This window comes from Salvelinus fontinalis, chromosome 23 (genome assembly GCF_029448725.1).
Source record: "Salvelinus fontinalis isolate EN_2023a chromosome 23, ASM2944872v1, whole genome shotgun sequence".
Classification (NCBI taxonomy): Eukaryota; Metazoa; Chordata; class Actinopteri; order Salmoniformes; family Salmonidae; genus Salvelinus; species Salvelinus fontinalis.
Window position 1 is genome coordinate 40,820,278 of NC_074687.1, and position 17,888 is coordinate 40,838,165.

At 44.7% G+C, this 17,888-nt stretch overlaps 1 pseudogene; it reads right to left on the bottom strand.

The window, feature by feature from the left end:
- Positions 1 to 17,888, bottom strand: part of LOC129821497 (glycerol-3-phosphate dehydrogenase, mitochondrial-like) — an 82,286-nt pseudogene that overhangs the window by 57,746 nt on the left and 6,652 nt on the right.

Genomic DNA, 17,888 nt, shown 5'->3' on the forward strand with positions numbered 1-17,888 from the left:
ATAGGACACGGACATCTGGAAATTGTCCAAAACCTTGTGACATGTGATTTGACTACTGAGCTATTGTGTCAGACCATTGTGTTGGAAAATAATTTCATTGGGTAGCTACATGATCTAAAATGCTGAACATGTACGCAGTGTTTGCAGTGCCAGTGCACTCAGTTGCATTGATTCCTACGCTACCAGTTTAGCAAGTAGTTCCCCCAGTGATGTCACTTGACAGAAACCAACTGTTTTTCAGAATGTCTCTGGAAATTATGTAACCGGTCAGGATGCTCTTGATGATGCAACTGTAGAACTTTTTGAGGATCTGGGGACCCATGCCAAATCTTTTCAGTCTCCTGAGGGGGAAAAGGTATTGTCGTGCCCTCTTCACGACTGTCTTGGTGTGTTTGGACCATGATCGTTTGTTGGTAATGTGGACACCAAGGAACTTGAAACTCTCGACCCGCTCCACTACAGCCCCGTCGACCTGAATGGGGGTGTGTTCGGCACTCCTTTTCCTGTAGTCCACGATCATCTCCTTTGTCTTGCTCATGTTGAGGGAGAGGTTGTTGTCCTGGCACCACACTGCCAGGTCTCTGACCTCCTCCCTATAGGCTGTCTCATTGTTATCGGTGATCAGGCCTACCACTGTTGTATCATCAACAAACTTAATGATGGTTTTGGAGTCGTGCTTGGCCACGCAGTCGTGGGTGAACAGGGAGTATCTGAGGGGACTAAGCACGCACCTCTGAGGGGCCCCCGTGTTGAGGATCAGCGTCACAGATGTGTTGTTGCCTACCCTTACCACCTGGGGGAGGCCCGTCAGGAAGTCCAGGATTCAGTTGCAGAGGGAGGTGTTTAGTTCCAAGTTCCTTAGCTTAGTGTTGAGCTTTGTGAGCACTATGGTGTTGCATGCCGAGCTGTAGTCAATGAACAGCATTCTCACATAGGCATCACTGCCTGGTATGGCAACTGCTCAGCATCAAACCGTACTGCGCTACAGAGGATAGTGCATACAGCTCAGTACATCACTGGGGCCAAGCTTCCTGCCATCCAGGTCCAATATACTAGTTGTGTAAGAGGAAGGATTGTCAAAGACTCCAGTCACCCAAGTCATTGACTGTTCTCTCTGCTACCGCACGGCAAGCGGTACCTGAGCGCCAAATCTAGGCTCAAAAGGCTCCTTCTACCCCCAAGCCATAAGAACAGTTGAACAGTTAATCAAATGGCCACCCGGACTATTTGCATTGACACCCCCCACCCCTTTGTTTTTACACCCCTGCTACTCACATTTTATTATCTATGCATAGTCACTTTACCCTTACCTACAAGTACAAATTACCTTGACTAACCTTATCCTCCCGCACATTGACTCGGTACCGGTACCCCCTGTATATAGCCTCATTATTGTTACTTTATTGTGTTATTGTTTATTTATTTATTTAGTTTATATAGTACATATTTTCTTAACTCTATTTTCTTAAAACTGCAATGTTGGTTAAGGGCTAAGCATTTCACGGTAAGGTCTACACCTCTTGTATTCGGTGCATGTGACAAATATGATTTGATTTGAAATGCATATAACAAGTAGTTTAATCAAAAATGTAGGTGAAATGAGAATACTATTGGTTAGTATAGGCTACTATTCCATAGGTGTCACGTTCGTTTGTAGAGATGGATCAAGGCGCAGCGAATGTAGAGTTACACATAATTTATTAAAGAAGTGAAACTATAGCAAAGACAAAACAATAAACGAACAAACCGTGACTACAGAGGTGCAAAGTGCACTAACTCCAAATAATATCCCATAACCCACAGGTGGAAAAATGCTACTTAAGTATGATCCCCAGTTAGAGACAACGATAGCCAGCTGCCTCTAATTGGGAATCATACCAAAACACCAACATAGAAAAAACAAACTAGAACCCCACATAGAAAATATAAACTAGACTAAATCCCTAGTCACGCCCTGACCTACTCTACCATAGAAAATAAAGGCTTCCTATGGTCAGAACGTGACAGTACCCCTCCCCCAAAGATGCGGACTCCGACTGCAAAACCTGAAACACAAAGGGAGGGTTAGGGGGTTGGCTAGTGTCGGTGGCGGCTCTGGTGCAGGGCGAAGTACTAGAGTATACTGTACTCTATATCATCTACTGCATCTTGCCATCTTTATGTACTACATTTATCACTATGCCACTTTATGTTTATATACCCTACATTACTCATCTCATTTGTATATACTGTACTCTATACCATCTACTGCATCTTGCCTATGCCGTTCTGTACCATCACTCATTCATATATCTATATGTACATATTCTTTATCCCTTTACACTTGTGTGTATAAGGTAGTAATTGTGGAATTGTTAGGTTAGATTACTCGTTGGTTATTACTGTATTGTCGGAACTAGAAGCACAAGCATTTCGCCACACTCGCATTAACATCTGCTAACCATGTGTATGTGACAAATAAAATTGTATTTTATTTTATTTTATTTGAAGTACCCGTGGATCCGCCAGCATCGGGGGCGGCTCTGGTGCGGGACAAAGAATCCGCTCAGCTCTCGGATCCCCCATCTTTGGTGGTGGCTCTGGTGCGGGCCGAAGAACCCGCTCATCCCGCGGATCCAGCCATGGACCCAGGCTGAACACTGTACCTGGATTGGACCTCGGTGCAGAAGAAGGCTCCTGTCTTGGAGCTGGACTGGACGCCGTGCTCGGACTGAGCATCGGCGCAGGGGAAGGCTCCTGCCATGGAGTGGGACCGGACGCCATGCCTGGACTGGGCACCTGCGCAGAGGAAGACTCCGGCCTTGGAGCGGGACTGGACGCCGTGCTCAGACTGGGCATCGGCGCAGGGGAAGGCTCCGGCCATGGAGCTGGAGGTTCCGGACCGTTGACCGTCACAGGAGGTACCGGACCGTGGACCGTCTCAGGAGGTTTCTGACCGTGGACCGTCTCAGGAGGTTCCGGGCCGTGGACCGTCTCAAGAGGTTCCGGGCCGTGGACCGTCTCAAGAGGTTCCGGAGAGTGGACCTTCTCAGGAGGTTCCGGACTGTGGACCGTCGTTGGAGGTTCCGTACTGGGAACTGTCGCCGGAAGCTCCGGACCGGGAACAGTCGCCGGAAGCTCTGGACCGGGAACCGTCGCCGGAAGCTCTGGACCGGGAACCGTCGCCGGAAGCTCTGGACCGGGAACCGTCGCCGGAAGCTCTGGACCGGGAACCGTCGCCGGAAGCTCTGGACCGGGAACTGTCGCCGGAAGCTCTGGACCGGGAACCGTCGCCGGAAGCTCTGGATCGGGAACCGTCGCCCGGAAGCTCTGGACTGGGAACTGTCGCCGGAAGCTCTGGACTGGGGATCGTCGCAGGAAGCCTGGTGCGTGGGGCCAGCACTGGTGGTACCGGGCTGGTGACACGCACTTCAGGGCGAGCGCGAGGAGCAGGCACAGGACGTACTGGACTGGGGAGGCGCACTGGAGGCCTGATGCGTGGGGCCGGTACAGGTGGCACCGGGCTGGTGACACGCACCTCAGGACGAGTGCGAGGAGCAGGCACAGGACGTACCTGACTGGGAAGGCACACTTGAGGGATATTTTGAGGAGCAGGCACAGGATGTACCGGACTGGGGACATACACTTCAGGGAAAGTGCGAGGAACAGGCACAGGACGCACCGGACTGGGGACACGCATTTCAGGGAGAGTGCGAGGACCGGACTGGAGAGGTGCACTTGAGGCCAGAAGCGTATAGCCGGCATCAATGGTACCGGTTCGATGACACACCTCACCCGGTAAGTGCGAAGAGCTGGCACAGGATGTACTAAGCTGTGAAGGCGCACTGGAGACCTGTAGCGTATAGCCGGCATCAATTGTACCGAAACTTTAACACACTTCTCAGGACGAGTACGGGGAGCTGACTCAGGTGGCATCGGACGGCTAACACTCTCCTCAGGGTGAATGCCGTGCATACTACGCCAAACCAACAGCTCTCTCTCATCACTCTCCTCAACTTTCACCAACCACTCCTCGCTCAATCTATCCCAATATTCCTCCTCGGTCTCTGACTCACCCCTCAACTTCGCTGACCACCCTGTGTGACCACCCCGTGTTCCCCCTTCCCCAAAAATATTTTGAGGCTGCTTCTTGGGCTTGCGTCGTGGCCGCGAACCCTGTCGTCGTTGCTGTCCTTCCTTCACCGCTTGCGTCTCCCGCCATGGGAGGCGATCCTGTCCTGCCAGGATTTCTTCCCAAGTCCAGGATCCCTTCCCATCCAGAATCTCTTCCCAAGTCCAGGATACTTCCTCCTCCTGGGCATGCTGCTTGGTCCTTTGTTGATGGGATATTCTGTCACGTTCGTTTGTAGAGACGGACCAAGGCGCAGCGAATGTAGAGTTCCACATCATTTATTAAAGAAGTGAAACTATAGCAAAGACAAATCAATAAACAAACAAACCGTGACTACAGAGGTGCAAAGTGCACTAACTCCAAATAATATCCCATAACCCACAGGTGGAAAAATGCTACTTAAGTATGATCCCCAATTAGAGACAATGATAGCCAGCTGCCTCTAGTTGGGAATCATACCAAAACACCAACATAGAAAAAACAAACTAGAACCCCACATAGAAAATATAAACTAGACTAAATCCCTAGTCACACCCTGACCTACTCTACCATAGAAAATAAAGGCTTCCTATGGTCAGAACGTGACAATAGGCTATACTATACTATATACAGTGCATTTGGAAATTATTCAGACCCCTTGACTTTTCCATATTTTGTTACGTTACAGCCTTATTCTAAAATTGATTAAATAAACGCATTTCCTCATCAATCTACACATAATACCCCATAATGACAAAGCGAAAAAACAGGTTCAGAATTTTTGCAAATGTATTAAAAAACAACAACTGAAATACCAATTTACACAAGTATTCAGAACCTTTTATATGGGGTAGGGTACCAAAAAATGTCTGCAACATTGAAGGTCCCCAAGAACACAGTGGCCTCCATCATTCATAAATTGAAGAAGTTTGGAACTACCAAGGCTCTTCCTAGAGCCCCCTGTAAAACTGAGCAAACGGGGCAGAAGGGCCTTGGTCAGGGAGATAAAGAACCTGATGGCCACTGACAGAGCTCCAGAGTTCCTCTGTGGAGATGGGAGAACTTTCCAGAAGGACATTCATCTCTGCAGCACTCCACCAATTAGGCCTTTATATCCAAGAATACTGAAGGCTGTAATCGCTGCCATGGTGTTATTACCACACTGTCTGCAATGGACTAGTTAGTGCTGCAATTCAAGTATAAGCCTATATCATCTCACACAGAGTAAGTGATATGTATAGCATGATTAGCATTGAAACAGTTGAATGTCCAGACTAACCAGCCATGGTGACCAGTCCACTGTCACTTATGTGGACAATATGATTATGTAACTTATGATTCCTGCAGATGGACTGAGTGTCCTTGGAGTTGGGGCCTGTGACCAGCGGACAAATACCACTCCAGGCTGGCAAGACATCTCCTCTCCTCACTGCACAGGACAAAGAGACCAGATAGAGTGGGACCACACACACACACAGACACACACACAGGCGTATGCACGCACCCATGCACATGCACGGACAAACACACACACACACACACACACACACACACACACACACACACACACACACGCAGAAGGACATACGTGACAAACACTAACACACCCACCATATGTTTTACTATCCTTGTGGGCACCTAAAATGAATTTCCATTCTAAATCCCATTTTCCCTAACCCTAACCCTAATTCTAACCCTAACCCTAATTCTAAACCTAACCCTTATTCTAATCCTAAATGTGGGAGAATTTCTGGTTTTACTATCCTTGGGGGGACTTTTGGGGATTTCCGGTACACATGAGGATAGTAATACAAGGCCATGCACACACATTATGCAACACATGGCAGGAGAGACACAGCTATGAGAGGCATGGACATCTAGTGAAATCATTGCATGCTGCTACTGCAATCCAGAGGCCTCGCTCTCTCTACTCCACCACATCCCAGCCCCAACTAAAGCCTAAATTACACCTCACTCTCTACTGCTAGAAAAGATATGAGTTCCAGCTCCTACCCCACAAAATCCACTCTCTCTTTATATCGCGGTGACATATAAAGAATTAAATATTAATATGCTGTTGTGTATCGATTGAAAAGAATTGCTGCCACCATAATGGGCTGGTTGATATTTCTGAATAAAACAATGACAAACTCGTTATCAAAGGGCATTTTTTTAAACATTTATGACAGCTGAGTAGCTCTGGGGCTGAAGGCCTCACATGGCCTAAAAGGGGAGCAGATGAATACAATGCACATTTGTAGCGCCGGTGCAAAGTGAGATCTATGCATGATAAACAACATCTCTGTGTGCATCCCAAATGGCATCTTATTTCCTATTTAGTGCACTACTTTCGACCAGGGCCCACAGAACTCTGGTCAAAAGTAGTGCACTATATAGGGAATATGGTGGTATTTGGGACGCACATCTGTCTCCATCTCTGGCTGTATTAACCATGGGGGACCTGCTGGTTGCGTTCAAGAGTTCACCGGCTCAGTCTGACTGACTTAAACTTTGTGGGTATACAGTAAGGCGTTTCAGTCCACACCCCAAAATCTTTCAACTCACACTGAAAACATATACATTTACCCTTCCTCAGAAAATAAGGCCGTGAACAAAGGAAATATTCTTCCACTCCAATATGGGTTGTCTGGGATGTGAAGGATACAATATGAAAAAGAGTGCCATTTTTTTTTTTTTTAATATGAGAGACAATATGAGTTGAACTGATGGGTCCTTTGTTGGGATGAGTCATTATCAGGGAATGGTGTGGAAACATTCCAACAGGCCAGAGAGTCCAGTCAGTCCGTACTGCAGTAGGAGAACAAAGCAGGCCCAGTGCTTCAGCTGCAGCAGCAGGCCAGTGGTGTGCTACTGTTACAGCACTGTTAGTTAGACCTGGTTTCAAATACTATTTGAAATCTTTATAATACTATAAGTGATTGCTTTAACCTGTTTGGAGAGCCAGATGGGTGGCGTTTGCAGCTTTGTGACTATTCTATTGGTTCTGTTGTGACATGCAAGCTCAATCAAGCCCAGCTAAAGTATTCTAAATGTTTTCAAATAGTATTTGAACCCAGGTCTGGTTCCAGTAGGGATCTGGACCTGTCTGCTGGGTGTCACTCAGAGGTTGGTGTGACTGTGAGAAGCCATGGAGACCACTTCCTAACGGGAAGGACTGGAGGAAGGACTGAGGAGACACTGCCTGTCCACTCCAGGCCACTGTGTCTCCACCGAGGTGACACTACCGCGCAATGTGACAAATCCCCCCTGGAACGATCCACCACTCCTCTCCTCCTTTTCTCTGCTGCTCGGATGACTGGAGACTCCACGTCTGGAGCCGCAGCACGTCCACAGGCAAGGACGGACAGATGAGACGGAGGAGAGGAGTCGGCTGCCTCATGGCCTCCCGCTCCATCACTTCACACTTGCTTTTTGTCTTTCTAGGGCTGCAGGGCCTTCTGCTCCGACTGTGACCACAGGACTTGGGGAGACAGGGTCTCGCCCAGACATACGCCACATGTCAGCCCGGCCGGCCGTCCAGAGCTCAGAGCACGCTGGCTGCAGCCTGGAGCCTCCTGGGACGCTGGTCTGAGACCTGAGCCACCATGACACATAGTCCTCCTCCATACGCTCCATACAGACAGAGCTACTGTACCGTACAGGTGCCACCTCTCCACTGTCTCGAGGTCTCGCTAGACGTAAAGGAAAGCTGGACAGCTAATGAGTAGGAAATGTGAAAAAGCTTTTTGGGCTAATCTTATGCCAGATGTAGCAAATGATGACAGATTAAAAATAATGGAAAACGCAATGTTTTGGGATTACCGTGCCATTAGATTGGCTGGCCAAGAGAGGATGTGGAGGCAGACTAGAATCAAGATAATCAATCAAATAATCTCAACAACCCCTTGTCCACTGAAAACAATTAGACCACTTCTCCAAAATCGATAGCACCGCATTCTGTTTAGATACCCACCAGTCCTTCCTTTAATATAGTCTCCCTGGGATTTGATAAAGCAGTTAGTCGCCAAAGCCATCGAGGCCCCAAATAAAAATCGCAAATCGAAAACAATATAATTTAATGCGATATTGGTTATTTTTCACTTATTCATTAACAAACCTCCCATGTGGAGGTACAGTATAGGGGAGTATAAAACAGATAATCTATTTTGTTCCTAAGTGTTTAGGGAAACAACAGGGCAGCAAGGCATTATACTGTAGCTGAAGGAAACAAAATAACCATGGAAGAAATCAAATAGGGCTTCATAAAGTTCCTATAAGATATCCTCAAAGTGGTGTTGGTTGATGTCTCCTGTTTCTCGACTGCAGGTACCATGCATAATTAAAGCAGGAATTTGTATCTGTCTGCACTCTGTGCCCTCCTGATGAATTAATATCTGGTGGGAGTCCTACACTGTGCTACACTGCCATCACATTAGCCCATTTGTATCAGTCAGCTGCTTGCTCCATCAGCTATTTGTAAAACTAGAGAGGGGAAAAAAATACTGTGAGATTGTCGGACGTGTATTTATTATCATAAATGTCTTATGAATTAGGTATGATTCTAATGTCAGGGCTATAATGCCGTAAGTGTAAATGCAAAGCACACTGGTGATTCATGGCTTGTGAAGGAAACATGTTTTGACATTGCCAAGCTATAGCTTTAGCGTCATGGCCTTCCCTTCCATAATGCCATACAAGATTCACTTGATGATGTATAGAATATGATCGTTTCACTCATATCGATTTAAAAAAAATGATCCAGACATTTGATATCACTGGAGATATAGGCTAATGAAGTTATTTAAGTGATAATGCCCTAGAAGCCGGTGTTTGGAGGATATATTGGCACGGGTGTCGTTAGGCCCGAGACGAAGTCGAGGTCCGGCAAACTGCGCCAATATATCCTCCAAACACCGGCTTCAAGGGCATTATCACTTTTATACAAAGGGTTACCAAAATATTCAAATAATGATTGACATATTTTCATAAAAAATGTTGTTTTGATGAATTTATTCATACTATTTCATCCTTTCACAAGATATAGTCATGACACAAATCTAGGGATGCTACCCAAGACGGCTGGTCGTTCGTTCTATCGGTTCGGTTGCCAGAGACGCGATCCAGTCATTCAGTCTTTTTGTTCTGTATTTATGGACATGACCCAATCGTTCGTTCTAAATGTTCCATTGCCATACTGGCTGACAACGCTTTTATCCCTTGCTTGCTAGCTGGCCAACTACGGTTAACTTACAGTCATGTCAAACAGTGCAGAGAGAATAATAACGAAGTAGCTGCATTTGCGTTTGTTTAAGCTGTTTTCTAGTGACATTAATTTGGATACATCCATAACAATGAGCTAATGAGGGACGATTTCAACTGGCATAGAAAATGTGCAAACAACACTGCTAACACAATCAATTCAAACTGAAGCTGGACAGTCTGCAAACTAGCTGCACTTCATCTCGTTTGAACTTTTTCAATTTACATTTCTTTCTTTGACATAAAATTTGATTTGTATATATCCATACAAATTATGCCAGCTGATTCATGATTTCGACTAGTTGAGAAATGCTGCCTGTCTGTCTGTCTCGTCCCAACACGTTCATTACTATGGGACAGCTGGAGATGGAATTTGAATATTGAAACAATATTGCAAATGTCGGAGAGACAGACAGCAAGGTTTATTCAAATCTCCGCTGTTGAAAAATAAATCTTAGTCTAAAAGAAATGTGAGATAATATCTAGATGCTTTATATAGTGAAGATCAAGTTTATAAATTGCCTGGCTGGGCTGATGAGACAGTGGATTGCACAGTCAGATGTGGAATAGACACCGGCTGGCATGCGATTATAACTAAGCAGCATTCAGGATTAGACCTACCCGTTGTATAATATATAGATAACCAACCCATGTGGCATTATTAAACATTTGTAAAAAATGATGTTATAAATATGATCTTAATAATTGTATCGGTAGAGATGTTATATTTTTACACTGTGAATCCCTCTGAAAAACCATAAGCAGGTGCGTGCAGTGTTGCAGAATACTACGTTTTCCAGAAGTCTGGAAGATTCCTGGAATCAGGAAGAAATAAGCAGGACATCTAGAATCCTCCAACCAGGATATCTTTTGGGGGGAAAGTTACTGTAATTTTTCAATCCTAGGCCTATGTCATAGTCACCTTCGACATCGGGGCTGAGGTGGTGTCTGTGGTTCCGCCAATGGTTATCTTCTCCCAGGGCAGGAAGAAGATGACGCGTCCATCGCTGGTGGCTGGGTCCAGGAGACCCATGTTGTCTGGACTGAAGGTAGGGGGCAGGGGTGTGGTGGAGGGGGGAGTGGTGGAGGTAGAGGGGAGGAAGCAAACAAGAAGACTGCATTAACCTTTGGTCTGCTGGGGGGCGTGAGAGGGCCAACTGGGGGACACCCCATAATCAGGCTCCTGTCAACTCTCTTTCCAGGAGATTAATTCTGCTGGTTTCAATTCCAGCTACGCCGCTGCTCTCGTATAGTTCCAGCCACACCATAGCCCACATATATTCCTGTTTAAAATACACGCACATGGTACTGACTCAATTTAATACAGGAAACAGTGGAGGGGTAGAGGTGGCAGGAAGGGGGGGTTAGCTTTGTTCCCCAGTGAACACAAATAACATGCATCATCAAGAAAACCAGCTGAGTAGGGAGGAATCCAATCAGGAAGTCAATTTGCAACAGCATCACAGGAAAGTCTGGTTGAGTAGGCCAAAAGCTCTCTTCAAAAATCGGAATTAATCTGGAGATAAACGGCATACAATGCCATCTGTATGCTTGATTTCACTCTTCGAAAATGGGCTCGTCGACCTAACAGGTAGTGTGAAGATACACAAAAGGACCTGATGCTCCTGAACAGAGCCCCTCAGCAGTAAGTACCTGTTCTGAACCATCCATGCAAGAGCTTCTTTAATCTTAAAGAGTACCTATGTTTTGTCCTGGCTGTCCCTGTCTCCGTGGCTCAGCCGAAGGTGCTAATGAATTGATCAGGCAGGCGCTAATGATACAGTGACGCAGGGGGGGGGGATGTGACAGAGACGGAAGGGGGCGTCGTTTGTTACCTGTAATTGCCCGGGATGACGATGTGCACCCCAGCACTGGGCTGATAGATGTTGGGGTTCTTCTGATCATCCATTTTCCGCAGTGCGTCGGTAAAAGGTCCCGTGGCATTGATAACACATTTGGCTCTGACATCAAATTCCTGCCCTATGAAAGAAAACAGCATCAATCATCAAGAGCCATTCATCTGTACCCAGTGACAACCGGGATTATTAATTTATCAGCCGACACCCCTTCCGTAATAGAGTGGCTCGCGTGTGTCCATGGGAGACTTCAGAGGATTGTAATTAATAGGAAACAGACACACCTAATTTCCCTCTCGCCTCTTTGTGTCAAAGTGCAGCCCAAGAGGCAGTGTGTGAGGGAGTGCTTTTAATGTGCACAGGGAAATGTATGTGTCCCAAATGGCATCCTTTCCACTATTAAGCTTTTGGTCAGAAGTAGTGCACTATATATGGCTAAGGCTACCATTTGGGATGCATGTCAATGTTTGTTAATATGCTGCCTGGTGTTGACGAGCCTTTATAACGGGGCACACATCAAAGGTAGCGTGATGAAACTAAATGATCTGTTTTGACAACGACTTGAATGATGGACCATCCTCCTAATTTCACTTGTGTCAAAATGAAAGCGGAGAAATTGTCCTCTGACATAAAAATGACATTTTGTTGGAATTTAAAGCAAAATACTGATTCAATGTGTTCCCAGTCGCACTTTCCTTGTGAGGTCTCTCTCTCATAAACGAAGTGAGATGTTTCTTCTTCTTCAGAATAAAAAGAAAGAAAAGCACCACTTCCATCTTTCAGAAAAATGAGGGGGCAGTCATGTATTGAGATCCTCAAATCTTGGTTACTCATGAAACCCATCTGTTCCCCTTACAGCTTTATTCCTCTAAAGCCATTCCTATGCATGACATTTAAAAGGTAAGTAAGGCCATTTGGAGAACGCTCATTCCGTATTACATTGCTAGCAGATCTGAAAGAGCCCTTTACACCATAAAACCCTTATAAAATATTAAAGCCCCACATTAGATGTGCTATGACTATGTGCAAAATAGCCCTGATTAACAGGGCTCCCTAACAGGAAGGCTCTGAGCGTTAGCGCCTCGTGGTGAGTGCTAGGGAGCAGGGAGGAAGAAGCAGCGGCTTTGTAGCTGTGGTTTTACCTGCGATCACGTCCTTGCAACGCACTCCACAGACCCTCTCCGTGCCCATCTGAGGCTCTGCCCTCTTCAGTAGGTGCACCACTTCAGTGTAATTGGCTATGGCAGCCCTATACCTGGCAGCAGTGAGGGAGGGCGATGGCGAGATTCATTCGAGCGTCGTTGTGTTGTCCTGCAGCGGGGGGACAGGACCAGGGGAGAGGATGTGAGTCACCCCCAGCCTGTGACTGGTGGTACGGAAGTGTGTCGGAACCGATATGTCACATCTGTCCCTGTCACTTTGTATCAGTGGGATGGCTGCTCTGGCCACACAAGGAGGACACTTAAAGCCACAGTGGGCCTTTGGCCTGTGTGTGCAGTGGGGTACGCGGGCCCTGACTTCCCCAACCCCCGTTCCCCTGCACTGGGCTAGGGGGCTCCACAAGAAGAGCAGCGGGCTGGGCTCAGCGAGCTGGGCTCAGAGTGTTGAACCCACCAAGTTGAGAGCTAGGAGTTTACTAACCTGTTCTTTGATAGGCCATGCCTATTTTTTATACACACACACTGCATGAGACCGCAAGTGTGCCGTCACTGCCTGCAAGCATGACACTCATTTTGTTACAGGAAACGTAATCCCTATAATGTGTGAGCTTCATACACGTTGTTCTCGATTTAATAGGCAGCTCAGTTAGGAAACGCAGGAGACTAGGTCAAGTGAGGATAGACTCAACTTAAAATCAATCACTAATACTGCTCCCTTTCAAAATGGGTGAAAAACAGGGGGGGGGGGGGGGTGATAATGGTAGTGATAATTGAAAAATAATCATTCACAATGTCCCTGGTAGCCATGCTGTCCAATACAGCAGCATCAGGAGCAGGATTCTGACAGGGACGGATCTATTTGTAAAGCAGAAGATCCCTCCTCAGAATCCTTTTAATGAAGAATCTGGTATGAAGATGTATGGATGAATCCCTCTCTGGCTTGAGAATATATCCAAGATCTATATTCAAGAGTCAGCAAGTCATACATTCTGTCATTTAAATGAAAGAGTCTGAAAGGTGACAAATGAACAAAGCCCGGTTTCATTAGGAAGGGTTTCTTATGTACATCTTTGAAGATTTATCGCTGGGAAATCTTTTGGTTTAAAGTAGAGAAGAGAATAGAGATGATTAATCACTTTTAATGTTGGTGTCTTGGACAGCTTTCTCTCTGTTTGTTGTTATCAGGTCGGGGTTCAAGTCCTCATTGTTGGCCTTGAGGAGGAGAGAAGGTTGCTACTTTGCAGGAATGAGCAGGTTCTTTTGTGCCCTGATTTATTTGCGGTTTGAACGACCAGAGGCTAGGTAACTGGTAGGCTCTGCTGGTTAATGCTACCGCATGCTCCGAGCCATTCCACCACTAAGAAAAATAAATAAACGGGAAACAAAAAAGTAAAACACAAGAAAACATCAGATTTAAAGGCCACATTTTAGAATGAATTACATACAAGAGTATGCACCCAGCCATGATGTATTAGAAAGACCATAGTATTCCCTTCCAAATCTCTGTGGGCTGAATATGACCATTAGAGTGTATGGTTGGCCAACGTGCACTGTGCTGTGGGTGTACACAGCAAATCAGATACTTAGGGGCTAGAGCCAGTGTGTCTAATCCTGGATGATTGTTGAGCCCCCTGCTGACCTCTAACCTCATGATGCACAGTTCTCCACTATGTGCCTGTCTCTGCTGCCTGTCACACGTTAGCAGCGCCCAGGTTAGAGCTACACCCATCACAATGTTCAAATAATCTGATTACAGACCACATTCATCACAATGTTCAATGTGATTTCATTCCAGTTGAAATTAGCTGGTGTAACAAGGGATTATTACCATGGCATACTAATAACAATGGGATTCTAATCTGATAATCATAACGATGCGAATAATGATAATATGTAATACAAATAATCAGAGAATTAAAGCACAAGCCATCAATAGTGAGCATAGGGCGCCGAGCGTCATGTCTCCCAGTTGAGTGGAGGCCCAGCCCCCTCCCTTAAAGCCCCTACCTCCTCCTCCGCTGTAATCCGCGCCTCCTGGAGGTAGAACACTCATTGGAGTGAGAGGAACTCTATGGCTGGACAAAATGCTGCAAAATGACAGGGACAATAATGACAATGAATTCCATGTCTCCCAGTCATGAGAGAGAGAGATGCTTGGCTGGGCTGACTTGCCCAATTAAATTGTTGCAGATACAGCGGGGGACACAGTTATTATCCCAGACGCTTCTGCGAATTACTCCTCTGGCTAAAGGAGAGGAGGGCAATGAAGGGAGGAGAGATAAATACACACAAAGAGACTGTATTTCCTCAAAAAATGCATATGGAAATGACGAAGTATAATAATTGTTATATATCACCTTATCACAGCTAAACTGTAATTTTGCGTAGGATATAATACTGCCATCAAATTTGAAATAGATCCATTTCAGCTTGAATATTTTGATCTGTAGCTCATCATGTGTGTATGTGTTGTACCACAATATATTTAGTCATTTCTGACTAAATCGTATACATTTGTCACGACTCCATATATCTAAGGCATGTCTACATGTTGAAACTATGTGAATATGATGGCTTGAGGAATCCTGAGGAGATGAACTGAAGCAATCAAAGACCAAACCCCAAAAAGGAAGGTCTGCTTTGAAAATGTAATTCCCATAATAGTCCCCAATTGAATAATGGTATTTAAATAAAAAAATGACAGCTTGAGGGAAAAAGTGTACAGGCTAACACATACAAAACAACATAATATTTCAATACAAGTCTTTGTGGCTTTTAATTTTCTGTCTTCTCCCAAAACAATCTGATATTTAGAAAACGTATTGTTTTTTTAATATAGAAAATCATATTAGCTATTTTTCCATTGAAAAAACAAATATAAATAGCTTGAGCATAATGCCCCCTCTCCAACTTACTTCTGCTAAATGCGTAAGGTTGACAGATCACTGCTCAGATCGCAGACACATTCCCTTAGAAATATGTTGCCTTTTTGCAGTACATGGGAATCCACATATCCTCAAATGTTAAATGAAGTCTGACAGATAGCCTGGAGAAACCAAGTTGGGAGTTTGAGGCTATGGAGGAGACCTTGAGTAAACAGGACATGCTATGTACACCCTGGCTAACAATCAACATATGCTTTGTTTTTCTGATGCCAACACGCGGCACGGATAGCCTGGAGAAAGATTGGTCCTGGGACTGGTTGGAACTAACAAGGGAATGCCTACTGGCTATTTTCTGCTTTAAGCCATGTTATTTCTCATTTGTTTACGCTCACATAGCCAGGCCAGCAATTACATTGCTGTGCATGAAAATAGTTATTTCTACGAGGGAACCTAAAAGGCCAAAGATTAAGGAGGGAAGATAATAATAAAGATAAAATAATATATAATATGTTCTATATGGGACTATAACATATATGTTAGCATGACAGAGATATAATTTACAAAACCGGATTCTTAGTGAAAAAAAGGGATCTTAAAAGGTGCAGGGCCTTTTTTGCACATAGGACTGATTGGACCACTGAGATGAAATGGTTTGCAGCTTACCGTCAGAGTAGACAATGGCTCCCAGCAGTTTGTCTCTCTTCAACACAGGAAAGAGCTCCAGAGTCCTTGGTCTTGCTGAGGATGTAGCTGCTCTTCAAGCACTGGGCTCCAGCCACCAGGTCGTACATTTTGATCTCTGCCCAGTGGTAGGGAAGCTGCCACCACCTTTCACATACAGTGGAAAAGGTACAATTAAAGGGGAGATAAACCATTTTAACCTCTTATTCACTATCTCCAGCACCATACACTCTTCGAAAAAGGGGTTCCAAAAGGGTTCTCTGGCTGTCTCCATAGGAGAACCCTTTTTGTTCCAGGTAGAACCCTTTTGGGTTCCATGTAGAACCCTCTGTGGAAAGGGTTCTACACTGAACCCAAAAGGGTTCTTAAAATTCTACACATTTCTCATGGGGCAAAGAGAACTGCAGTTTTATAGGTTATCTAATGTTATCATACACATTTTGCCATGAGACAGAGAAAATGTTGCTGTTTTACAGCAAATTTCCTGTAATTATACACATTTTGCCATGAGTCTGAGAGAACATTAAGCATTTTTAAAGCTAATTGAAGCTTAAATATGGGTGTGCTGACTGATAAAGGCACTGGATTATTGCTAAATGAACAAATTAAGTAGGCAGTGGCATGGTGCATATAGCCATAGAAACACAGTGACATGCCTCACTGTGGTCATATTCATGGCTTTTTGGGGGTGTGGCTTTCAGTTAGTAATTTTTGGCCACCCATCCCATGAGAGTGAATGTCAATACAGTTCATCTGAATGTCATTCCAGTGCACTGCTTGCTATGAATTCTATCTCATGGTGTTTTGCATGTTTTTGCTCAATCTGATTGGATGCCTACCCGGCTGGTACTACAGATGTGAAACAGGCGCATTTCTACTGTCTGTAATCAAAAAGATCATTAGAAAAGGTCATAAGAAAGTGCCTCTTGATGATGTCATCAAATCCAGACGATTTACTATGAATCAATTAGGTATCATTCTGTACATGTAAAATAAACAACGAATAATACATTATGAGCTTTATGGATTACAATGGAATTAGGAAGGTAAGTTGGTGTAAAATGTGCACTCCTGTGTGGATATAGGATCTGTGTTGGCATGATGACTTACGCAATGCATGGCAGAGCACTGGAAGCCAATCCAGATTTCCCACACCCTTCAGTAATGAGGCACACCTGTACACTCCTTTAAATACCAGAGACGGATCTTAAATGTCATGTGCAATTAACGCTCATGATACCAGGCAGCACCAATCAAATCAAGCCCCTTAGTTCACACAAGGCTCAGCGAGCCGGGGTGAGATGGTAAGATGGTGATCAGGAACGGTGGACCATCAGCCATTTTACCCTCACCCACGATGGACCTCTCTTAAAGTTTATTGTCATTCAGCTGAACTTATCTCCATCTTCAAAACTCCATGTCTTTACCGAGGGAAAGGTTTACTGCTTCATGTGGTATTTTCGGTGGTGTACGTACTGAGAAACTGTCTAAGATGCTGAGATGGGAGGTTGTCCTTACGATATCCAGAAGGTTGGAACGCTATTGTAGTGCTTCCTTCATCATATACTGGAGGAGAAAAGAAAATACAAAATATTTCCAGGGAGTAAAATCACAGTACAAGCTCAATCATATCCACATAGCCCTTTCTGAAGACTGGTTAAAAAATGTTTCTCCCAATCCTAATACAATAGTACTGAGGTAACCATAGAAAAAATACTGAAATACACTGACTCCTATCAGAGTAGCTTATATAACCATGAAGTGTGAATCAATAACCATTTAATACATTTATGCTAGTGGAGTCCTGTGAAATAACGTAAGGTCAATGTATTTCTTGAGAACAATACACACATATATATATATATATATATATATATATATATATATATATATATATATATATATATATATATATATATATATATATATATATATATATACTGTATATATAAATGGG